This window comes from Hyperolius riggenbachi, chromosome 4 (genome assembly GCF_040937935.1).
Source record: "Hyperolius riggenbachi isolate aHypRig1 chromosome 4, aHypRig1.pri, whole genome shotgun sequence".
Taxonomy (NCBI): Eukaryota; Metazoa; Chordata; class Amphibia; order Anura; family Hyperoliidae; genus Hyperolius; species Hyperolius riggenbachi.
This window is the reverse complement of record NC_090649.1, coordinates 85,667,930-85,694,616: the sequence shown is the minus strand read 5'-3', so window position 1 is coordinate 85,694,616 and position 26,687 is coordinate 85,667,930. Positions and strand designations below refer to the sequence as shown.

The 26,687-nt window shown below is 44.8% G+C and overlaps 1 protein-coding gene across 4 annotated transcripts in view; it reads right to left on the bottom strand.

The window, feature by feature from the left end:
- CYRIA (CYFIP related Rac1 interactor A) overlaps positions 1 to 26,687 on the bottom strand; it is a 163,862-nt gene that overhangs the window by 84,427 nt on the left and 52,748 nt on the right. The window contains exon 1 of one of the 4 annotated variants that reach the window (XM_068280279.1): positions 14,265 to 14,474. The exons of 2 other annotated variants lie outside the window; for them this stretch is intronic. The gene's annotated coding sequence lies outside the window, so the exon portion shown is untranslated. Of the gene's footprint in view, positions 1 to 14,264; positions 14,475 to 26,687 lie in introns of those variants that run through there. One more of the 4 variants, XM_068280276.1, reaches the window with a different exon arrangement.

Below are 26,687 nucleotides of genomic sequence, written 5' to 3'. Positions count from 1 at the left end.
ATTACGCAGCGCTGTACAGTGTGTGTGTGTGTGTGTGGTGTGTGTGGTGTGTGTGGTGTGTGTGTGTGGTGTGTGTGGTGTGTGTGTGTGGTGTGTGTGTGGTGTGTGTGTGTGTGTGTGTGTGTGTGTGTGTGTGTGTGTGTGTGTGTGTGTGTGGTGTGTGTGTGGTGTGTGTGTGGTGTGTGTGTGGTGTGTGTGTGGTGTGTGTGTGTGGTGTGTGTGGTGTGTGTGGTGTGTGTGTGGTGTGTGTGTGGTGTGTGTGGTGTGTGTGTGGTGTGTGTGTGGTGTGTGTGTGGTGTGTGTGTGGTGTGTGTGTGGTGTGTGTGTGGTGTGGTGTGTGTGGTGTGTGTGGTGTGTGTGGTGTGTGTGTGTGGTGTGTGTGGTGTGTGTGGTGTGTGTGGTGTGGTGTGTGTGGTGTGTGTGGTGTGTGTGGTGTGTGTGGTGTGTGTGTGGTGTGTGTGTGATGTGTGTGTGTGATGTGTGTGTGTGTGTGTGTGTGTGTGTGTGTGTGTGTGTGTGTGTGTGTGTGTGTGTGTGTGTGTGTGTGTGTGTGTGTGCGTGCGTGTGCGTGTGTGTGTGGTGTGTGTGTGGTGTGTGTGTGGTGTGTGTGTGGTGTGTGTGTGGTGTGTGTGTGGTGTGTGTGGTGTGTGTGGTGTGTGTGTGTGGTGTGTGTGTGGTGTGTGTGTGGTGTGTGTGTGGTGTGTGTGTGGTGTGTGTGTGGTGTGTGTGTGGTGTGTGTGGTGTGTGTGTGTGGTGTGTGTGTGGTGTGTGTGTGGTGTGTGTGGTGTGTGTGGTGTGTGTGTGGTGTGTGTGTGGTGTGTGTGTGGTGTGTGTGTGGTGTGTGTGTGGTGTGTGTGTGGTGTGTGTGTGGTGTGTGTGTGGTGTGGTGTGTGTGGTGTGTGTGGTGTGTGTGGTGTGTGTGTGTGGTGTGTGTGGTGTGTGTGGTGTGGTGTGTGTGGTGTGTGTGGTGTGTGTGTGGTGTGTGTGTGGTGTGTGTGTGATGTGTGTGTGTGTGTGTGTGTGTGTGTGTGTGTGTGTGTGTGTGTGTGTGTGTGTGTGTGTGTGGTGTGTGTGTGGTGTGTGTGTGGTGTGTGTGTGGTGTGTGTGTGGTGTGTGTGTGGTGTGTGTGTGGTGTGTGTGGTGTGTGTGGTGTGTGTGTGGTGTGTGGTGTGTGTGTGGTGTGTGTGGTGTGTGTGGTGTGTGTGGTGTGTGTGGTGTGTGTGGTGTGTGTGTGGTGTGTGTGTGGTGTGTGTGTGGTGTGTGTGTGTGGTGTGTGTGGTGTGTGTGTTTGGTGTGTGTGGTGTGTGTGTGTGTGTGTGTGTGTGTGTGTGTGTGGTGTGTGTGGTGTGTGTGGTGTGTGTGTGGTGTGTGTGTGGTGTGTGTGTGTGGTGTGTGTGGTGTGTGTGTGTGGTGTGTGTGGTGTGTGTGTGGTGTGTGTGTGATGTGTGGGTGGTGTGTGTGTTTGGTGTGTGTGGTGTGTGTGTGTGTGTGTGTGGTGTGTGTGGTGTGTGTGGTGTGTGTGTGGTGTGTGTGTGGTGTGTGTGTGGTGTGTGTGTGGTGTGTGTGTGGTGTGTGTGTGGTGTGTGTGGTGTGTGTTTGGTGTGTGTGGTGTGTGTGGTGTGTGTGGTGTGTGTGGTGTGTGTGGTGTGTGTGTGTGGTGTGTGTGGTGTGTGTGGTGTGTGTGGTGTGGTGTGTGTGGTGTGTGTGGTGTGTGTGGTGTGTGTGTGATGTGTGTGTGTGATGTGTGTGTGTGTGGTGTGTGTGTGGTGTGTGTGTGGTGTGTGTGTGGTGTGTGTGTGGTGTGTGTGTGGTGTGTGTGTGGTGTGTGTGTGGTGTGTGTGTGGTGTGTGTGTGGTGTGTGTGTGGTGTGTGTGGTGTGTGTGGTGTGTGTGTGGTGTGTGTGGTGTGTGTGTGTTGTGTGTGTGTTGTGTGTGTGTTGTGTGTGTGGTGTGTGTGTGGTGTGTGTGTGGTGTGTGTGTGGTGTGTGTGTGGTGTGTGTGTGGTGTGTGGTGTGTGGTGTGTGGTGTGTGGTGTGTGTGTGTGTGTGTGTGTGTGTGTGTGTGTGTGTGTGTGTGTGTGTGTGTGTGTGTGTGTGTGTGTGTGTGTGTGTGTGTATATATAATCTCTTGTCACTAACTGTCCCTCAAAGGAGCTCACAATCTAATCGATATAGTACAATGCTATGGGCCGTGGATCTACCGGCATTCCTGCCTGGCCCCCGATCGACCTAGCTCTTCCGTCCTGTCCGGTCAGTTTTAATAAATTTTTGCTCAAAATCGTCAGAAAGTTGATCGATCAGAAATTTTGGGAGAACCCACTCTTTGCAGTTCAATCAAATCTGCAGGGAATGGAATGGGAAAAGCAATAAGTGTATGGGCACCTTAACACCACTAAGGGTCCTTCTACTCTATGCCTTAGCAAGTTAGTGAATTTTATGTTAAAGTGGAACTGAGCTCCCAAGATCAAGCAGATTTCCAGAACTCTATACAAAAAACAACAAATAAATAAAATGGTTTACAAGTTTTGCAGCTAAAGGCCAGAAAACTGGATGGGCAGCAGCATAGCGAGGTAGTGCACTGAGCATTACCATGCCAATGGTTTAATCAAATCAAGATTTCATTGACCACTACCACCCAATCATTTTCATACCAGGAACTGAACAACCCTTGTGTGGATAACTTTAACCCCCCTGGCGGTTTGCAAAAAATCCGCCAGGGGGCAGCAAATCTTTTTTTTAAATTTTTTTTTTTTTTTTTCATGTAGCGAGACAAAGTCTCGCTACATGATAGCCGCTGCTCAGCGGCATCCCCCCAGCCCCTCCGATCGCCTCCGGCGATCGGAGATCAGGAGATCCCGTTCAAAGAACGGGATCTCCTGGAGGGCTTCCCCCGTCGCCATGGCGACGGGCGGGATGACGTCATCGACGTCGTGACGTCAGAGGGGACTCCGATCTGCCCCATAGCGCTGCCTGGCACTGATTGGCCAGGCAGCGCACGGGGTCTGGGGGGGGGGGGGCGGCCGCGGCGAGAGGAATTGCGGCGGATCGGCGGGTAGCGGCGGCGATCAGATGCTACACGCAGCTAGCAAAGTGCTAGCTGCGTGTAGCAAAAAAAAAAATTATGCAAATCGGCCCAGCGGGGCCTGAGCGGTGCCTCCCGGCGGCATAGCCCGTGCTCAGCACGGGCTTACCGCCAGGGAGGTTAAAGGATTCCGGAAATCAAATCTCTGAGGTGTTCTTTTCCCCTTTCTTTTAAAGGACCACTGTCGTGAACATTTTAAAATTTAAAACACATACAAATAAAAAGTATGTTTCTTCCAGAGTAAAATGAGCCATAGATTACTTTTCTCATATGTTGCTGTCACTTGCATTAAGTAGTAGAAATCTGACATTACTGGCAGGTTTTGGGCTAGTCCATCTCTTCATGGGGGATTCTCAGCATAGCCTTTGTTCTTTACAAAGACATTCCCTGAAAAGGATTTATACAAAGATGCTGGCCATCCTCCGTGCTCACCGTACACTATTTTGGCAGTTGGATGGAGCAACTGCCATTCACTAAGTGCTTTTGAAAATAAAGAAATCCCTGAGAATCCCCCATGAGGAGATGGGATAGTCCAAATCCTGTCGGCTCACTGTACTTACTATAAGTGACAGCAACATAGGAGAAAAGTCATTTATGGCTCACTTTACTCTGGGAGAAATGCACTTATCTGTATAGGTTTACATATATTTTATATTTTAAGATTTTCACAACAGTGGTCCTTTAACCAAGCATCGGCTGACTGGCTTACAACAGAATCAGAAAGATCAGCAAAATGACCCCCTCAGGATGAGCGTGCCACGAGCCATCTTCCAGGTATGTGTGACGTCAAAAGACGGGCGCAAATGGGAATACCTTGTGTGGAATCATTGGGGATCTTAAAGTGGACCTGAACTCTTGCACAGGACAGAAGAAAACAGAGATACAGTGGGATGCGAAAGTTTGGGCAACCTTGTTAATTGTCACGATTTTCCTGTATAAATCGTTGGTTGTTACGATGACAAAATGTCAGTTAAATATATCATATAGGAGACACACACAGTGATATTTCAGAAATGAAATGAAGTTTATTGCATTTACAGAAAGTGTGCAATAATTGTTTAAACAAAATTAGGCAGGTGCATAAATTTGGGCACCACAAAAAAAATTTGAAATCAATATTTAGTAGATCCTCCTTTTGCAGAAATTCCAGACTCTAAACGCTTCCTGTAGGTTTTAATGAGAGTCTGGATTCTGGTTGAAAGTATTTTGGACCATTCCGCTTTACAAAACATCTTTAGTTTAATTCAGGTTTGAAGGCTTCCGAGCATGGACCACTATTTTTAACTCACACCACAGATTTTCAATTATATTCAGGTCTGGGGACTGAGATGGCCATTCCAGAACGTTGTACTTGTTCCTCTGCATGAACCAGTGTTCCCCAACCCTGTCCTCAAGGCCCACCAACAGTACATGTTTTGCAGAAAACCACACACAATCACAGGTGGAGTAATTAGTGTTGCAGAAGAGCGGATTACCTACCTCTGGATTTCTACAAAACATGTACTGTTGGTGGGCCTTGAGGACAGCGTTTGGGAACATTTCCTTAGTGGATTTTGAGCAATGTTTAGGGTCATTGTGTTGTTGAAGGATCCAGCCCCAGCGCAGCTTCAGCTTTGTCCCCGATTCCTGGACATTGGTCTCCAGAATCTGCTGATACTGAGTGGAATCCATGCGTCCCTCAACTTTGACAAGATTCCCAGTCCTTGCACTGGCCACACAGCCCCACAGCATGATGGAACCACCACCATATTTTACTGTAGGAAGCAGGTGTTTTTCTTGGAATGCTGTGTTTTTCCTCCATGCACAACGCCCAAATAATAAAATTTTTGTTTCATCAGTACACAGCACCTTATTCCAAAATGAAGCTGGCTTGTCCAAATGTGCTTTAGCAGCTTTTTTTGCGCTGTGGTCGGAGAAAAGGCTTCCTCTGCACCACTCTTGCATACAGCATCTCCTTGTGTAAAGTGTGCCAAATGGTTGAACGATGTGTAGCGACTTCATCTGCTGCACAATGATGTTGTAGGTCTTTGGTGCTGGTCTGTGGGTTGACTGACTGTTCTCACCATCTGTTGCTTCGGTTTATCCGAGATTTTTCTTGGTCTGCCACTTCGAGCTTTAACTTGAACTGAGCCTGTGGTCTTCCATTTCCTCAATATGTTCCTAGCTGTGGAAACAGACAGCGGATATCTCTGAGGCAGCTTTCTGTATCCTTCCCCTAAAAGATGATGGTGAACAATCTGTCTTCAGGTCATTTGAGAGTGGTTTTGAGACCCACATGTTGCTACTCTTCAGAGAAAAATAAAAGAGGAGAAAAACTTACAATTGACTCCCTTAAATACTCTCTCATAATTGGATTCACCTGTGTATGTAGGTCAGGGGTCACTGAGCTTACCAAGCCAATTTGAGTTCCAATAATTAATTCTAAGGGTTTTGGAATCAATAAAATGCATCTGCCTAATTTTATCTGAACAATTATTGCGCACTTTCTGTAAATCCAATAAACTTCATTTCACTTCTCAAATATCACGGTGTGTGTCTCCAATATATGATATGATATATTTACCTGACATTTTTCATCGTAACAACCAACGATTTATACGGGAAAATCATGACAATTAACAAGGTTGCCCAAACTTTCACATCCCACTGTAAATGCACCCTGAAGGTCTTTAGAGAATTAAGGCTGTTTAATTCCCCCTCATCTGTAACAAAGCACAAGTTGTAATTTGATCCCTTAGCTGTGTCAGTTGACTGCCATGGCAGAGAGCTAATTGGTAAACACAGGATGTTAACAATATATCTGCTTTCTTCCAAGAAAGCAGGAAGTAGACACCGCAGATTTATTGCAGGATTTGTATAAGCAGTAACAAAAGTTTTTTTTTTCCTTTAAAAGGTTATTATGCGGAGGAAGTTCTGAGTTCAGGTCAGCTTTAGAGATCCAATCTGCCACGACGGTCGTTATTGCCACACAATGCTAAACAAGATTTGCGTGAACGCACACATGTACCTATGTCTCAAGAACGTGGAAATGAACGGTCATCACTCAAAGTATCGCCGGGTTGTCTGGAAAATCCCGTCGTGGATACGAGCCTTTATACATACGGGCCATTATAGACGGCCACCAAATTCCACCATCAGATCCCTCTCAGATTAAATCTGATCTGAGAACAACCTATTACTGCCACACATTGTGAGATTTAATAGATTTTACAATGAAATCTATTAAAAATAATAATAAAAAACTGACCCTAGCGATGCACTGTTCTATGCAGTGCTATGCTAAGGCCTGTCAATCTGCCACTGCTCCTGACCCACTGCCGATCGACAGATCTCTCATATGTGGTGCGATCAACCACTTCAAGCCATTTTGTCCATGGCATCAGCTTTAGCAGATTCAATCTGGGGGATATCAACGGGGGGGGGGGGGGGGGGGGGGGGGGGGAGGGGAAATTAGTAAGTGTACGGCCAGCTTTATACGATTCAGCGTGTTATCACATGCAGCAAAACGCACACCGCCTAACTGGCAATTTAAGTCAATGGCCCTCTCAGGAAGCGCATATTCTGTGCGTTCAACCACATTCTGTCTACACGATTAAAAATTGGATGACTTTCTGCTTTTTTCACACATTTCACTCATTTCCAATATCAATGTATCTTGCCGCAATGCGAAAAATCAATAGGAGCGCGCACACAAAAAAATGCATGCGGGAAATGCGATCACATTGTGCCGGAAAATGTCCAGACAATTGCAAGGACACACCTTGCCTGAAACTTAATTTTAAAGTGAACCTGAGGTGGGAGAGATATGGAGGCGGCCATATTTATTTCCTTTTAAAGAGAACCTGTAACAAAAAAAAAAAAACTCACCTCGGGAGAATATCATTCATAAAGCGCTCCCGCATGCGGAAATGCTAAAAACAGCCGACTTTACCGAGCACTGAGTAAAATGTGTATTCATAAAGGCTGTTTCCGCATGCGAAGCTGACTTTTCCGAGCAGAGCAATAAATTACAGCCTTGTGCGGTGATTCTATGCGGGAATGTAACAAAATGTAAATTCATAAAATTTAACGCAAGCGGTATGCGGACGGGGATTACCGCTCCCCTGGATGTAGCAATAAGCATGCGGAGTACATGCAAGTGAATGGGACAAACCTCCCAAGCAGCAGCAGAGAGAACACCGCATGGAGGGACTCGGCCAGCTTCTCCTGTTTCCGCATGCCTACCGACAGCCTAACACTAGCCTACAGCGGGATATCTCCGCACTCCTATCGCATCTAGAAACATTTTTATGAATGACCACCCAGAAGGCTGAAATAACGACAGCGGTATTTTCCCGCAGGGATTTTTGTTACCGACAACACTTTTATGAATGATAGCGAAAGTGTTAGACCAAGCACTCCAATAGAGATAGGAGTGTGCTAAAGCTCAGTGTTCTCCCCAGGCTCTTTTAGCCGGGTGCTCCACCCGGCTAGATTTGGGGACCACCCGGCTGTCATCGGCTCACCTTCTCACCTCCTCCTATGCTGTAAGCAGAGTTGCCCTGCATTTTCATCTCGCCCCACCCAGCTGCTATTTCATGCCACCCAGCTAGAAAAAATTCTGGGGAGAACACTGAAGCTGATATGACCCTGATGCCCAAGTGTCGCAGATTCAAGAAACCAAGATCAGCAGCACCACTCCTGAAGAAATAGCTCTTTATTCAGACACGTAATTAAAATCACATGCCAAAAAAAACCCTGTTAGAACTTACCGGTAGCGGTATTTCAACGAATCCTCCAGGATGGCTAATACATGAGAGGAAGCCTGCTCCACCCACCAAAGGAAACACCTCCAATTAATCAATTAGACAGGCCCCATAAATCCTCCCCTGCCTTCACCTCGTCAGTTATTATAGAGTACCACTTAGAAGGATCCAACAGGAAGAGGAAAACATGCAATAATTCATAGTTATATTAACCATTTTACTAAATTTTATAATCGCCCAGATAGGGAGGGAACTAAGGTAGCCATCCTGGAGGATTCGTTGAAATACCGCTACCGGTAAGTTCTAACAGGGTTTTAACAACTCATCCTCCAGGATGGCTAATACATGAGAGACCAACGAGAAGTTTAATAAGGTTACCTTAGGGAGGGATGATGTTTTGTAGAACTTTTCTCCCAAAAGATAAGTCTTGACTTGACAATAGATCCACTCTATAATGCTTTCACAAACGTCTGATGACCAGACCAGGTCGCTGCCTTACATATTTGCTCTAAGGAAGCCCCTGACCTTTCAGCCCAAGAAGTGGCGAGGAATCTAGTGGAGTGTGCATTTACAGTTTGAGGGATGGATTTCCTGCATCGCTAGAGGCTAAAGTAATAATCTCCCTAATCCATCTTGCTATAGTATTCTTTGAGACCTGTAGTCCTTTCTTTGAGCCTGCAAAGGCTACGAAAAGGTGATTTCACTTTCTGAAAGATTTTGTAGTCTCCAGGTAAGAAAGAAGAATTCTCCTGACATCTAGTCTGTTAAATTTTGCCTCTTTCTGATTGGAAGGTGGATCACAGAAAGAGGGAATAATAATATCTTGAGATCTGTGAAATATAGAGGAGACCTTAGGCAGATAAATAGGATCTGTTTTGAAGACTATCCTGTCTGGGAATACCGATATATACGGGTCTTTAATTGAAAGGGCTTGAATTGAAAGGGCTTGAGTGGTTCAAGAGAAGAATCAGTTAAATAATTCAAAACTAAACTTAGATCCCAGGGAGGTATTAGCTTTGACAGGATCGGCTTTGATCTGGATACTGCTTTCAGGAAATCAATAACTGCCTGTTCCTTGGCTAGTTTAAAATTAGGAAAAAAAGGATAGAGCCGCAACCTGGACTCTTAGGGTACTGGTAGCAAGACCTAAATCAACACCATCTTGCAAAAAATCCAAAATAATAGGTAGTGTGGTTTCTTTTATGCTCCTTTTTCGTTTCCAAGAAGAAAATACTCTCCAAACTTTACAATAAATCTTCCTTGTAGTCAACTTACAGCAATTGACTAAAGTAGAAATGACTCTGAGAATCCTCTTAACTTCAGGGATTCCCGCTCAAGAGCCAGGCCGCTAGGGCTAATTTCTAGGGGTTCGGGTGCAAAGATTCTGCCTGTAACAAAAGGTCCATCCTGGGAAGCAGAAACAACGGTCCCTGTAGATATAGACGAAGTATTTTCGAAAAGCTTTTTTTTTTTTTTTTTTTTTTTTTTAGCCAGTGGGGGCTACAAAAATTACTAGAGCTGATTCCTGCTCTATTTTCTTCAATGCTCTCACTATCAAGTTGAAGGGAGGGAAAGCATATAGAAGCCCTTTCGGCCATGGTACCGCCAGAGCATCCAGGTGTGACAGACTGGATGAGGGATGAAGGGAAAAGAAAGTTTTGACTTTCGCATTTTGTGGTGACGCAAATGGATCCACACTCGGCTGTCCCCAATGAGGTATTAACTGGTTGAACACTTCTAGGTTGAGAGACCATTCTGCTTCTGTGCATGGTTATCTGCTTAGTCGATCAGCTAAAATATTTAGCTAGCCTTTTATATGCACCGCCGAGATCGTCCTGAAATTTTCTTCCGCTATTTGTAGAATTCGGTGCGCTAAATCCCTTAGATCCTTTGATCTCGTTCCTCCCTGTTTTTGAATGTAGGATACAGTTACTATATTGTCGGACAGTATATTTACGTGACAATCTTGTATGGCTGGGAGAACTCCAGCAGTGACAATTTTACTACAAAAAGCTATCTGAAATTTGAAGATTTTGCCTGAATCTCCGGGGACCATTGTCCTTGTACATGATCTAAATGAGCTCCCCAGCCCCCCAGACTGGCATCCGTATAAATTATCTTCAAGACCGGAGGATTCCAGAGGCGATCCTGGTTGAGGTTTGTCACTTTCTCCCACCACAGAAGGGACGAGATTACAGAGGGTGGGAGTGCACAGGATTGATCCAGACTCTCCCTGGACTTGTCCGAAACCGTCAGGAACCATTCCTGAAGGATACGGGAATGAAACTGTGCCCAGACTATCCCTGGAATTGTGGACGTCATTAGGCCCAACAGTGATAGAGTCTCCCTCAGGGATACTCTTGACTGGGCCCTGAAGTCCTGTATCTTGAGAATTAGATTCAGTTGCTTGTCCTCTGGCAACAAAAACATTTCCCTCATGGAATCTACCCAGAATCCCAGAAATTTCACTTTCTGGGCTGGGATCAACATTGACTTGACGTAGTTCACTAGCCAGACCAACTGGGAGAGGTAATGTATAGTTAGATCTATATGAAGCAGAAGAGTCTGAGTAGAATCCGCTATCATCAAACAATCGTCCAAATATGGTATTATTTGAACTCTCTGCAGATGCAAAAATGATGTCACCTCTGCCATGATCTTTGTAAATATGCGGGGAGCGGACGAGATCCTGAATGGAAGGGCCCGATACTGGTAGTGGTGAATTGTATCCCCCACTCTTATCGCAAACCTTAGGAAACGTTGATACGCCGGGTGTATCGGCACATGCAAATATGCGTCCTGGATGTCTAGCGTTGCCATAAAGGCATCCTTTGGGATTAAATTTTCTATCGTGAAGATATTCTCCATGCGGAATTTCTTTTCCCACGACTGGAGTATCACGCGGCTTTCCTCGCGCGTGTCCGCAAACCTCCGCTTCCCATTAGCCAGTCTGCCTGCGGATACAGCCAGCGTAGACGCTCCGTCCAGGCCGCCGCCACTCCAGGACACAAGAGATCCCTCTGCAGCCACCCGGAGCGGGGAGAGCTCCTTACGCAGTCCCATCCGCTGCCAGGGAAGGAGGCCAAGAATGATAGGAGACAGGTAAAGTCCTGCCTCATGTGCTATCCTTCGGTGTGGGAAACACACTAAAACTGACGAGGTGAAGGCAGGGGAGGATTTATGGGGCCTGTCTAATTGATTAATTGGAGGTGTTTCCTTTGGTGGGTGGAGCAGGCTTCCTCTCATGTATTAGCCATCCTGGAGGATGAGTTGTTAAAATGGGCTTAGACGCAGCTACAGCCCGCTGTTTCGAGCTTGCAGCTTGACAAAGAAGCATTCGGAAACCAGAGTGGTGCTGCTGCTGATCTTGGTTTCTTCAATATTACTTTCATTCATTTTTCTCCCTGTAGCACAATTTCTGCCAACAAAGAGTAACACACATGCGCCTACTTTGCCTAGCTTCAGTTCCTTTCCCTAAACTATTGTCAGGGATTTGCTTACAGGTGTGCCTGTGGAAGCCACACACTGCTCATCTACTAACGCCTGAGGACAGTGGAGAGTGTGAGCAACACAGACACTGCAGGCTGGACTTTTCATAATAGTTTGCCATTCGCCTCTAGGTGGAAAACGTTGCTGCAGCCCTCACCTGGGCCATGCCAGAGCAGGATGAAAGGTTGGCACATTAGTTGGTGCTATTGCACCCTATGGAGCACCCACAGCACAATCTCTTACATAAAGGCCAATACCTGATGGAAGATATGGATCGTTGGATTGATCTGTTTGCCACATTGTTTGGCAACCCAACTGAGTATGGCCACCATTACACTTATATCTTTATGTGGTAAAACTTACAAATGGAAACTGCAGTTTAAGCAAAGCTAGGGGTGCTCTAATGCTGGGTAAACACTTTAAATTTTTCGTGCGATTCTCCGACGCAATCGTTTTTGCGGCACGATTCTGCACTCAATTCTATCTTCATTCGTTTTTCTTATCTTTTTCCATTCACTGCTATGAGAAATCGAGCACGGAAACGATCGGGAGCAATATCGGACATGATGGATTTTATCTATCTGATCCATCTATCACCTAGGTTTTCAACATGCGGTACGCGTACCCCAGGGGGTACTTCTGATGGTTCCAGGGGGTACTCAGGCTTGATATACATAACCAAGAATAACAAATTTAGAGTTTTAGAAAATTATGAATCTTATTTGAACAAAGCCAAATTAGTATTTTAACTAATTAAAAGTCATATTAAATGTTTGTAAATTGTTTAGAACCAATTGTCATGTACTACGATTCAATATATATTTGTCAAGGGGTACTTGTGATAATGTTTACTATGCTAGGGGGTACTCGGTGAGTACAGGGTTTCAAAAGGGGTACATACCAATAAAATGTTGAGAAACACTGATCTATCACACGAAAAAACGTAATGTGTGTATCCAGACACACACACGTCAATATCAAATAAGCCTTTTAGGATTTAAACCAACAACAAACTGATAAGTTGTAGTAACGCCATCAAAGATCAGGTAAAGCCTCATCTACATGGTACAATCTTCCATCAGATGGACGGTTCTAGAAATTGCATCGTGTGTAGACGTCCAAATTGTTTCAAAATCAATTTTGCGATAGATTTTGCTTTGATAAGTACCAAAAAATCTATTGCAAAATCTAATGGAATCCGATTAAACCGGTTGGAAATTATCCAATAGATCCGATCTGACGGAAAATTGTACCGTGTGGATGAGGCTTAAGACTGATTCAGGAATAATATATTACACAGTTAAAAATGCTTATTTACAGCCCACTTGAACAGAGTGCGATATGGAAGCTGACATATTTATATCCTTTCAAATAATGCAGATTGCCTGGCTGACCTGCTCAGGTCTCTGTCTCTAATGCTAGATACACACCATACAATCTTCTTACAGATTTACCTGCCAGATCAATTATTTCCAACAAGTCCGATCTGAATTTCAATCGATTTTCCGATTTTTTTTTAATTTATTTTTTTGCTCTCTTTTTAATCGATTTTCATTCAGTTCTGTGAAAATCAATAAAATAAAAAAATCTAAAAAATTAAAAATGATCAAAAAAGTAATCGAAATTCAGATCGGACATATTGGTACCTAGCATAACACTCTTAAAGAGGATCTCTAGTGAAAATGTAATAAAAAAGTGCTTCATTTTTACAATAATTATGTATAAATGATTTAGTCAGTGTTTGTCTATTGTAAAATATTTAAAATCCCTGATTTATAGTCTGACATTTATCACATGGTGACATTTTTACTGCTGGCAAGTGATGTAGCTGCTGCTTGCTGTTTTGGCAGTTGGAAATAGCTGTAAACAGCTATTTCCCACAATGCAACAGGGTTCACAGACAGGAAACTGCCAAGAGTACGTACTCAGAATTTCTTTGTGGGAGGGGTTTCACCACAATATCAGCCATACAGCGCCCCCTGATGGTCTGTTTGTAAAAAGGAATAGATTTCTCATTTAAAAGTTTTTGTAAAAGATTGGCAGGGCTGCCAGGCAACTGCATTGTTTAAAAGGAACCAAATATGGCAGCTACCATATACCTCTCAGTTCAGGTGTCCTTAAAGACCAACCAAATCAAATAAGGCACATTCTAATAGGGATCAGATTAATCAATGAATATAAACAGTGCATCAAAGCAGAGAAGTGGATAGTATGTGATCCCGTTTCCACTAGCGCGGTTTCCGTGCCAAATCCAGAGAATTTCCCCGCAGGCACATTGCGTGGGGAAACTCTGCCATAGGAAACATAGGCGCCGCCGGACGAGTTGCTTGCGCTAGCGATTCCGCCGACATTGCCATCCATTTTGGTGCGAATCCCATAGCCTTGCATGGCATGGCTGATGGGATTCGTCTGTGTATTCGCACACCAGGATGTGCCACCACACATCTTGCAGCCGCTTGCGGCACAAGTGAAAACGGGCCAAATGTACTTGGAACTAGAGCACAGCATACTTTCTCCTTTCTCTAGATTCACCTGCTAGGCAAGTGAGGGGTAGAAATGTGACGCATAAAGAAAAAAAAAACATATCTGACTACATTTCCCAGAATTCCTGCATTACGGTAGAAACCAGGTGTCTGTCTACATGAGGTGTGTAAATGGAAGATAAGGCTTTGCAGACCTCACTGGTAGAATGCTTGCTCTAGGTTGGAGGCTCATTAGCTAAGGAAGGCAAAATCACAGCAATGCAGGATGATTGGATGCTTGAAAACAAATGTAGCAATAGTTACTGCTCTCCTACAGGCCCCAGTGGAAGCATGGGGCAGCTGTGATGTAGGGCGAGACCATTGATGTCTATGTACCCTCATCACAGCTGCCTGCGCACATTACTTACAGTATGTTTGGCAAATGCACCCCAGACGTAGCACACAGGACCACCACTGACACACAGTACCTGTCACAAGCAGAGGTTAGCAGCTCCCTGTAGATAAGCCCAGTTACACCGCTATACACGCTGCGAAGGTCTCATACGCCAAACATGGGCGATCTTTTCCCACACTGGACTCCAATTCAGCAACGTCCTTCATCAGGGATGAAAGAAATTCCCCGGGAAGAAAATCAGTAGGTAACCCTGGTGACAATCAAACGGTCCCAATAGAAAGTGTCTGCCTGTGGCAGTTACCATATATGGTCATGAAAGCTCTCACATGGCTCTGGAACATCCTTTATCAAATGAGAATCCGAGCAGCATTATCAGCACTACAAACAGCGCGAGCGCACACACACAGCAGAGACTGGGGGGGGGGGGGGATGCTACACACAAGTGCACAGCACAATCACCACACATTCCTGGCTGCCTGCAAGGACGCGCTACCAAGCCTGCTTCCTAGTTTCCCTGTCAAATGATTTAGAGCAGTCACAGCACTTAAATGAATGGAGAGTACTGTAGAAAACGCCATGCTGAATTCTGACTGAAGCCGTGTACACACAGAAACCTAATGGGTTCAGGTGACAGCTTGCCAGCTTATGGAAGACTACATTATGAGGGGCAGTTACTGACATCTCTTTGGCTGCATTAGCGTCTGGATCACACCACTATACTGTAAAGGTGGCTAAACATTAGCGATTAGACGGCCGATCGACCATCCGATTTGATTATAATTATCTAATTGGATTCAAATGGTACGCCAAAAGCATAATGAAATGACGATTTGACCATTTTTTGGGCTGAAATTGGTCAAATGTATTGATTGAACATGCTGCTAGATGTCGAGGCGACATGCTCGATCGGGTGTAGGGTGCAAACGATGTGGTCAGAGCCTCAGCATTATTCCCCCCATACTCTGAGGGGTGCAGAGGGATCCCCTGCCTGGAGAGATGAACAGGTACTTATTTATCCCTAACAACCCCCCAATCCTCCATCACTAAGATGGAGCCTGTCAGTTTTACTGGAGGTACTCTTTAAGACCACCTGTAATTAAATGAAAGTGATAATTCCGGAGTGCCATTGAAATTGCTTGTCCAAGGAGTACAGGCCAAAGAGAAAAGACAAAGAGCAAGCTAATGCAGGAAGCCATTTCTAGCAGTGAAGATATTATTGTACATGGCACAATTATTGCCGGAATTACATGGGAAGCAGTCACGCTGTTCTCTGCAGAGCAGAAATGATACAGATATCAGTAAGGCAGAGGAGATAGGAACATTCATCCAGTGACAATGGCCCCAGGGACCGGTGATTATATATTATCCAAATGCTTCTGCACAAGATATTGAAATGCTCATTTTGCTTCTTATAATTGCCATAGAAACAATTGAGAGCGTACAATTAGCATTTCTGCGTTCAGACGCGAGCCTGGAGCCGCAGAGGGCCGTCGAGAAACACAGCCCAGGAAATCTGAGCTACCCGAGTGCCCCAAGTGCGACACTAAATAGCAGGGAGTGACCGCTGCCATTACTCAGCATTTATTATTACTACAATAGAGTCTGGTTTATCCGGCACTGACGAGTGATGGCTGATGCTAAGGGTAAGGGTGCTTTGCAGCTGCTTGAGACTCTGGCCCCTTTTACACTTGCATTGCAAGCGTGCGTTGTGTTGCCCTGTTTTACCGCAGAGTAAAGCAATGAAAGGCAATGGGGCCTAGCGCACACACTTCTTTGCATTGCGGCAGAAGTGCCTGATATACCGCCAAGCCTCCACAAAGTCAAAATCGCATTACCGCCGGACTTCTGTGGTAGCGCAAGTGATGTAAGTCAATGGGTGATGCATACCTTTTAAAAAGTATGTCGGCGGGATTGCGACCTTGGGATGGAAATATGACGGTGATCCCAGGGAATCCCAGTGACATACTTCCTGTCCAGCGGGCGGTGCTATGCATATGACCCTGTTAGGGCTCTCTGCCGCAGGGTCACATGTTTGTCATTTCATGCTTTGCAGTGTGATGCAACGGGGCATTGCATTGCAAACGCACACCTTAAAGGAGTTATCAGGGAAAATTGAATAAAATAAGTGCTACTTACCGTGGGCTTCCTCAAACCCCAAGCTCCAAGCATGTCCCTCGCCGCAGCTCACCCCACAGCCGTTCACCGCAGCTCGCTCCCGATCCCTGGCGATGACCTCACGCCGACCTCCAGGTCGGCCTGTACCACACCTGCGTGAGCGGCGCCGTCAATCACCGCCACGTGGGCCGGAGAGGACTGCTGCGTAACCAAGGATTGAACTTCATCCCAATCAGTAGTCGATACCCCCTCAGTGTTCTCCCCAGGCTCTTTTAGCCGGGTGCTCCACCCGGCTAGATTTGGTGACCACCCGGCTGTCATCGGCTTACCTCCTCACCTCCTCCTATGCTGTAAGCAGAGTTGCCCTGCATTTTCATCTCGCCCCACCCGGCTGCTTTTTCATGCCACCCGGCTACCATTTCATGCCACCCGGCTGGAAAAAAATCCTGGGGAGAACACTGCCCCTTTCCCATGAGAAATCTTTTCCTTTTCTCAAACGGATCATTAGGGAGCTCTGTATGGCTGATATAGTGTTGAAACCCCCTCCCATAGTGTGATATCAGGATGATGGTGCTGACATCACACTGTGGCTGCCTTGTTGCATTGTGGGAAATAGCTGTTTACAGCTGCTTCCAACTGCCGGAAAAAAAAAATCAGCATCTCCTTCCGGTGACATCACCCGCCAGCAGTAAAAATGCCACCATGTGAAATGTCAGAATGTAAATCAGGAAGAGGAAAGATTTTACGACAGGCAAACACTGACTAAATTATTTATACATAATTATTGTAAAAAATTAAGCACTTTTTTATTAAATTATTTTCACTGGAGTTCCTCTTTAAAGTTCAGTTCCTCTCAGAAGCTCTCCATTTTCCTCTGACAACGAGCCCTTCCAGTTATGACAACATTTTGTCAGAACTGAAATATATCAGTTGCTGTCAGTTATAGCTGAGAGGACAACGGATGTGCCAAGTAATGTCCATGTTTACCTATGGCTCAAGTGGGTAGGGCTACAGTTTAACAGTGTGCTGACAACTAAGCTGTTATGGGGTAGTTGCCATTTTCAAAATGGAGGACTGAGAATTCCATTGATCACAGTGGGCAAACAGGACATAGGGAGGAGAAAGGGATTGAGGAGTAGACTTCACGGAAGGCAAGTATGACTTGTGTATGTTTATTTTAACTTTTAATTTTCAGTTCAGGTTTTCTTTAAAGAGAATCTGTATTGTTAAAATCGCACAAAAGTAAACATACCAGTGCGTTAGGGGACATCTCCTATTCCCCTCTGTCACAATTTCGCCGCATTAAAAGTGGTTAAAAACAGTTTTAAAAAGTTTGTTAGTAAACAAACAAAATGGCCACCAAAACAGGAAGTAAGTTGATGTACAGTATGTCCACACATAGAAAAATACATCCATACACAAGCAGGCTGTATACAGCATTCTTTTTGAATCTCAAGAGATCATTTGTGTGTTTCTTTCCCCCATGCACTGAAGTTTCAGGCTGCTCTTTTCTTCCTGCAAACAGCTTTGCCCTTGTTTGTAATTCCTCAGTATGTGAAAGCCCAGCCAGCTCAGAGGACGATTTATCCAGCTTGTAAAAGATAAGAGAGAAGAGAGAAGCTGCTCTAATCCTAAATAATACACAGGCAGTGTGCATAGAGGGGCCAGGAAGGGTGAGTTCATAGCAGAACCACAACACTGAAGAACTGTGCAGCCTTCCAGACACAGGCCGACAAGTCTGACAGGGGAAAGATACATTGATTTATTACAGAGACAGTGATAGTATAAAGTGCTGCAGTAAGCCAGAACACATTAGAATAGCTTTTGGAACTTGTAGGATGATAAAAAACAGGATGCAATTTTTGTTACGGAATCTCTTTAAGTTCAAAACCGGCCTCAATATTAAAAATAGGTCTAACTAATACAGCACTATACTCCATACCATGAACTCTGTATTGAATGCTAAAATACAGTCATTGAAAGTACATTATCCTTAGGGGAGCCACGGAACCCAATCTGTCAGCGCAGCAGAGCCTACAAATAGCCTAAAAATTTGGCCATTGAGAGAACTGCCGATTTGTTGTTGGCTGAGACTCCTGGTTAGTTGAGTTCCGGATAACCGGGACCCTACTGTACTGTGGCACGCAGGAGCCTGGTGCTTACTCAAGACAGGGACCCATCCTCTAAAGCTTTGTCACACTGCAGGACTTCATAAGATGGAAAATAACTGTAGGTCAATGAAAGCCAAGTCTAGGTAGCATGCATGCATTTTTGATTTGGAATAGGACCAGTCTTGAGACATTCAGATGGGCAGTGGACATAGCTGTGCATCGAATACCTGCAATGTTATTATTCTAACTAGTGACCATAGCCCGTTTAAAAATGGGATAGGTCTGTCACCGCTCCTCCTTGCACATGCGCGCACTCGCATGTCGCGCACGCACACCCACACCTGCCCACCCCTTCTGGCCCTGTCCTCCCCCAGCTCGCTTTAGTGTCTCTGTGTCCCTCCCTGCACATGCGCAGTGCTAAAAAGCACTGACACACGGACATGGGACGCAAGGACACTTGCTTTTAATTAGGTAGGATGCCTTAGAGCCAAAGGGGTGAAAAAACTGATCCAGTAAAAACTGATCCATTTTCCGTTTAAACCAGTGGTCCTCAAACTGAGGCCCGTAGACCGAATGCAGCCCCTGAGGCTTTTTCACTGGCCCCCCAAACACCAAATGTATAACTTATAGATGTGGCCCACTGCACCTTTAAATATCAGTGGCCCACATATAGAATAGAAGTGCTGGCACCACCCATCCACATACTGTAGAAGCCAGCGAGCAGTTATTCGATTTCAATCAGGTTCATCAGGTGACACTGCTGTCCAACTGGATGGCAGGTTGTCACCTGGGTATGGTTCACTGTCTGAGCACAAAGACATTCTTTGGGCGCTGCAAGACTGAATGGCTGCTGCTGGGAGGTCTCCTCCAGGCTTAATGGGGGGGGGGGGGGGGGGGGGGAATCAATACGTAGATTAAATGCAATGTTCTTCAACATCATTTTATGTATGTTCCGGCCCCCCCGCAGTCTGAAGTATGTTGACCTCGGCCCTTGACCGAAAAAGTTTGGGGACCCCTGGTTTAAACAGATCACTTTGTTACGTTGTGCATCAGTTAGTTGGGATTCATAGAGTTTCTGTTGTCACTTATATATATTATAAACGTTCTGTGTTTTGTCTTGTACAGCCGAGAGCATTGTCTCCCCACTCACCTGGTTCCCACATGGCATCAAAGCCACGCCGCTCTGGAGGCCCATCCCAACCAGGCAGCAGGCCTTTTACATATGTACAAGGCTTTATTTGGATTTTTTTTTATTTTTTATTTTTTTTGCAGGAGCCTATGCAGCAGCAGTCAGCTTCACATGGTGTCATCTGATGGTCCTGCAGCTCCCTTCACTACAGATTAGAGTCCAGATACAAGGGGAGATGTTAGGTGTCCAGCAGGACCGCCTGACAGTGGTGCTGCAAATCTGGCGATGCTGTGGCCACCTATCTGCTGCAGAAGTAAGCCAGCAAGACTGTGCTACCCGGTAACTGTATTCAACACCATCCACACATCTGCTCAAATCAGCTTATAGGTTTAGCTCAGCTTTCAGTACAGCTGATCACACATCCTGAGATCTGCCTTTATATTAGCCTCCTGTAATCCTCCTAATCTGCTCTACTGCATCGCACAGTGCCATCCACTACCCCGCCGTGCCACACAGGACAACCATCAGGAACAATTATAAAATGTAGAAAATCAGTGTTCTCCACAGAATTTTTTTCCAGCCGGGTGGCATGAAAAAGTAGCCGGGTGGGTCGAGGTGAAAATGCAGGGCAACTCTGCTTACAGCATAGGAGGAGGTGAGGAGGTGAGCCGATGACAGCCGGGTGGTCACCAAATCTAGCCGGGTGGAGTACCCGGCTAAAAGAGCCTGGGGAGAACACTGAAAATAAATAAAAATGTACATTTCTTGCAGTTTAAAATGCACTATAAATTACCGGTACTTTTTTCCTATGCCACTATCACACTAGTTAGTGAAGATCTGATGGGTCTGACAGGTTTGGAACTAGTTCATCTCCTCATGGGGAATTATCGGTTATCTTTTAATTTACAAAAGCAGTTGACTGCAGTTGCTCAGTCCAACTGTCAAAATAGTGAGCAAATTAGTAGGGAAGCTTTCTGACATCTTAAAGTAAACCTAAAGCTAGAGGAGTGTGGAGACTGCTATATTTGCTTCCTTTTAAACAATGGCATGAGACCTATTTGGCTGCAATAGTGTCTGCATCACACCTGAAACAAGCATAATAGTGTCAGATTTGACAAACAGGTCAGAAACACCTGATCTGCTGCATGCTTGTTCAGGGTCTATGGCTAAAAGTATTCAAGGCAGAGGATCAGCAGGACAGCCAGACAACTGATATTGTTTAAAAGGTGATAAATATGGCAGCCTCCATATCCCTCTCACTTCAGGTGTCCTTTAAGTAAAATCTTTTCCAGGAAGTGCTATTGAAAAGAATAAAAGGAAATTCGGTACTAAGACTCCCCCATTAGGAGATGGACTAGTCAAAAATCTGTCAGCTTTTTTTTCTATCTACTGTAAATGACAGCAACATAGGACAAATACTTTTATACAGCATTTTATTCGGGAAGTGAAGTACATTGTATGTATTCAATATTTTACAATTTTTCACCATAGTGGTCCTTTAATCAAACAGTACAAGCAAAATGGACACTAAACAGAAGCAAAAGTGGAGAAGTTGCTCAGAACGTCCAACTGAAATCCACGATCTGGACATCTGCTCCAGCATTCTCCAATGCCACAGGTGCTTGCTGATCCTTACAGAGACGCAGTACTTCCAGTACAATGAATGGTTTGGCTGTGACAGGTAAACAATCTGTCCCCCATGGCCTAGTGCTGTGACTGTATGCAGAGGACAGCTGCGAGAGAAGACAGAGCACAGCAATAAACAAACTGAAAAGGCATTTATCTGCAAACGATTATGTCTCGGCAGTCACTTCCAAACTATGCAAAAAGCACTTTAGCTCTCACACAAGAACGTCAGTGTCCTTTGCAATGCCTTCTACTACAGTTACTATACAGCATTTTATTAGCATTTTCTATTGTGCCAATTATTCTGCAGAGTTTGGCAAAGCACAATAAACCATCTTGCTAAAGCCATATACTTCATTAAAATACTCCATGGCCAAAACTATTGCCCATGACCAGGGGCTGGAGGAAGCCCCGGGTAAGTAGATCTTTTTTGAAAAAAAATCCTTGGACCTGGCCCGTTCACACCTGAGCGGGAATCGCACGATTCCCGCTCACGGCAAACCGCTAGCGGTTCTGCAAGAACCGCTACACATTGTAGCGAGTGGCCGTGTTCTCACTGCCGCGGTTGCGGTTAGCGATAACCGCAACCGCGCTGCATGCAGCGGTTTGCCGGCGACGAGCGTTCCGCGATTTGCGATCGTGATTAGCGTGCATAGCACACTAATTGCAATCGCTCCAAAACCGCCGCAGTGTCCAGTGATTTTTCCGCGCTAATCGCGGGAAAATCACTCCCGCAGAACGCCGGCGGTAATCGCCGGCGTTCTGCGATTGTAAGTGTGAAGAGATCAGGGCACTAGGCAATTCTCCAGTTTGGCCCTATGGAGGCACCAGCCCTGGAGTTTACCAAAAGCAGTGCGAAGTGACCACTTTGCTTCTTATCCTCCTTTTCAGTGATAAAACTGCCTGTGAATTGCCAATCAAATGATGAACACTATGCTGTTAATGAGAACCCAGTTATTAAGAACAACCAGAAATTTTGGTACGTCGTTTAGCTTAATTTAAGTCAAATGTTGCAGGAAAAAAATAAAATCCATGAAAGTGAGCCATGGAGAATGTATAAAACAAGACTGTTTCTCTGGGCTTTATGAAAGATGCCATGTAAAAGCAGTGAGGAGGAGGGGGGAGGGGCACAGATACAGCTGGACACCGAGCCACAAACACAGGAAATAAAACTTCCACAGGAAAGCTCTATTTGTATCTCCTCAGCTTTCACTTTCTGCCTCCCATGAATAAGCAGCAGCACCTGAACCTGCCGCCTGCATGACAAGAATGGAAAAGCAGGAGACAGTTTTAAAATAAAGAACTGCTGATTTAATTACTTAAAGCCTCATTCACATTAGGTGCGTTGAGAAACGTGTAAAAGCACATGATAAAAAAACACATGTGAGACATTATAGGCTCACTCCAATCTGAATAATCGCAAATACCTTTTGTTTTAAGAAGGTAAACATTTGTTTTAGATAGAGTAGATAGGCTTTCCAATGCCCTACAGAGCACTGACAGCTTCAGTGCTGAGGGCTGGTGCACACCAGAGCGGTTCTGGAGCGTTTTTTAAAACACTTGCAGGGGGAAAACCGCTTGGCTAATGAAAGTGAATGGGATGGTGCACAACCAGGGTTACCATTAGGCAACCACTGTAAAAGCAGGTTGGGATGATTTTCCTTACCTCACTCAGGAATAAGAAGTCACTCTCTGTAGATGAGAAAAAGGGGGTTCAACCCTCCACCCAGGGTGGACTCAATGTTATGCAGGAGAACAGAGGCGCCAAAAGGATAAAAGGAAGCTAAATGAGCTTAAAAAAAACAAATTCTTGGTAAATAGAGGAGGTAGTGGTGGACTTACCTCCTCCAAGTAGACAAACAACGACTGTAGTAAAGATAGTCAATATATTTTATTTATGAACTCCAAATATGCAACGCGTTTCGCCGGTTTGATCCTACTTCATCAGGCAATAACGGAGCAATAGCATACGTGGTCAGTAGAAGAGCCAGGCGCCTCTTTGTTACAGAAGCTGTTCAATAACAGCTTTACTGTAACAATATTTGTAATCTGCTACACAAAAACGCTCCAAAAAAAGTTAGGCATGTTTAGAAAACGTCTCTAAACATGCCTAGAATCGCTCTGAAATCTGCTTCAAAAACCTCTAGTGTTTTGCAGATCTGCTAGAGGTTTTTGCTGTGCACTGGGCCTAAAAAGGCATTGTATAAATTGCATTTAAATTTTCTTTGCTGAGTATATTGCTAGATCAAATTGTGATTCCATTTCATATGTATCTATACTTCTGTTTAAAAATGAAAACTGTAATTTAAAGGCTTATCTTGCACTTTGAGGTATCTAGTCACAAGTAATAGCTTTAAACAGACATACTTCAGAACAGATCAGTTCAGTGCCTAATTAGGAATCATATAAGATTCACTTACCCTTTAAATCCAAACCGACAGCTTTTTCAAATAAGAGAGGAGTAAGAAGTCATGCTTTTGGCTTTTACCGTGCTGGATTGTGCTTAAAGCAAATACCATAGCCCACAAGAAATTAATTTTACAAATTGCTGGAGACGTGTGTAACAGCTAATTACTAGATTGCAGCTCACATGTGGAAGCAGAGTGTCTAGCAGAGGATAAGCCTGCACACTGCCACGCAGATAACTCGCTAAGGCCAGAAACCCACTGGGAGCGCTTTGTAAGCGTGAGTGATTTGAAAAAGCTCTTGGTAATGCAATGCTATGGGGGATTTTTATAAAATCACATCACTCTAGTGGGATCACACCCATAGCATTACATTAGTTAGAGCTTTTCAAATCACAAAGCGCTCAGAAAAGCTCTCCTAGTGGGTTTCTAGCCTAATAGAGGAAATACATAGGCTGCCACCGCCAGCCTCTGCACCTGAAAATGTCATTTACCGGTGACACATCCACTGACCCAGAACAAGTATGCAAATCAGGCGATTTGCCTGCCTCTGACAACTGCCAAACTTGCTGAAAGTGAACCTTAAGTCATAAAAAAAAAAAGAGTGAGTTTTACTCACCTGGGGCTTCTACCAGCCCCCTGCAGCAGTCCTGTGCCCTCGCAGCCACTCACTAATCCTCTGCCCCCCCCCCCCCCCCCCCCCCCCCCCCCGCCAGCTAGCAGCTAGTTTCATTTTTGCCGACAGGCCCGACAGGACTGGGCACGCGTAGATTTTTAGCGTTATTGCGGGCCACAACGCGCACAAAAATACACGTTGCCGCATTACGAACGCATAGATATGCGGCAACGCATATTTTTGTACGTGTTGCGGCCCGCAATAGCGCTAATTGCAGTGGGGAATACAGAAAAAGCTACGCGTGGCCGGGCCTGTCGGCAAAAATGAAACTAGCTGGCAGCGGGGGACCAGAGGATTAGGGTCCTTTTACACTTAATCAGTTGGTGTGCGTTAGTATGCGTTAGTACGCGTTGGTACGTGTTTTTTTCCATAGCAGTGCATTGTGACAAAGATTTCAGTTAAAACACATTAAGTGTAAAAGGTGCCATAGGAAAACATGGGCTTTACTTTGAAAATCAGTTTTCTTTCCGTTTTAACTGAGAGCAACTGATTAAGTGTAAAAGGGCCCTTAGTGAGTGGCTGCGAGGGCACAGGACTGCTGCAGAGGCTGGTAGAAGCCCCAGGTGAGTAAAACTCATTTTTTTTCTGCTTTAAGGTTCACTAGTTATATTAAGCTCTTGACAAAACATTCAATAAAAATGTGTTCTTCTACTTTTTATTACCATACAGTTACTATATATGCTTTTGTACATAAGTAATTCTGTCTATTTATAAATGACAAAGTCCCGAAGTACAGTTTATCTGCTTTGACAGCTGCCACAGCATTTTATTGCACAGCTGTTGTATTTATATATTCTAATCTAATGATCACTTCTCAACTGCACACATATTACAAGCAGAGAGAGCTCAGTTTCAGCAGTTTACTAAATGTATCTGACAAAGGAATGTAAAAAGATAAATGTTATCACCTCTTGGGATGAGGCCAGGAGCTGCCCACTGAAGATTCATCACAACTGTAATTTGATCTCTCAGCTGTGTCAGCCAACTGCCTTGGCAGAGCAGCTAACTGGTAAACACGGGATGTTAACCCCATTTTTGCTACCATGAAAGCAGGAAGTAGACAGCAGATTTATTGCAGGATTTGTGTCAGATGTAACAAAGAGCTGCTTTTCTTTAAAGGTTATTATGCTGTTACTTATCTTTTAGCGCAAAGTGGAAGTTCTGAGTTCAGGTTCGCTTTATGGTGCATAGCCATTGGTTAAGCGTGATAACTCAAGAGCTAGCAGTATCTAAAGGTGCCCATTAACTGTACAATCTACCGTACAAACAGATCAAGTGCCATTAATTGTGCCGATTAAAGGGAAATGATTATTTTAGGCCTCTTTTCCATGGACTGTTGGTAGGCAGCTGCTGCCAGGTGACTGCTCGCTGAGCACACAGTTCAACAGTCCATGGAAAGGAAGCCTTAGTCTAATTGACTTGCTTATCAATTTCTCCTCCGTTGATAATCCTGAATGATCATTTCCAATCGATCGCAACAATCAGATGGTTGATCGTTCAGGAAATTGTGATTGTTAACTGGCATCTTAATGCAATTTCCCATCAGATAGATGGGTCAAATCAAATTTCGAGTTTTTCTGATCACTTCTATACAAAATTAATCCGAAAAAATATCCATATTAGACCTGCTGGAAATTATCAATTCAATCTGATGATCTGATGGGAAATTGCATGGTGTGTACCAGGTAGCTTGTACACATCCAAACAATTTGCCCAACTATCAGCTAAACTTGCTCTGTTGGAAGACAGCTGGGCGTGCTGGTAAACAACAAGACCACCGACTGATGGTTGTTGGCCAGATCCAACCGACAGATCAACTTGCACAACTATCTTGCAGGTTGGCCATGTGTGTACAAGTCATTTAAACAACTTTGTTTTTTAACGCGGACGTGTGCGGTTTGTCGTTTCGCTTACACTTGCAGTATTTAAGTGAGCTGGTTGTTTAGTTGGTTGGCAGGTGCATGTACTTGTCATGTAAACAACCTGTCATGCGGTTGGTTGTGCATTATGTTGGACGCGTGTATGTTAAGAAAAAAAAAGGGAATTGGCAGATCTCCCATTTTGATAGCTCACTGCAGTGTCCAGCTCCAGGGTGACTTCTGTAACTGGACACTGGAGCGTAACATGCAGGAGCCAGACAGATGATAAATGAGATGCTTCTGGCCATTCACTCCAGAATCTCTCTATTGTGCTTGTAACCAGATATACATGTGATCTGCGGACACAGGAAATTATCATATATCCTTTTTATTGTCACAGCTAGATAGGGGGAGAAGCCAGTGCTATTTGCCATGGTTTACAGAGGTTGCCAAGTGACCTGTGTGTGGCCTTACAGTGACCCTGTTGAGTTACCGCATACCTGCCTGGTAGTAATGCTGCACACTGAGCAACTTTCCTTCCTCAGCACCTCTGGCTGCTGTCACAAAGCTCAACT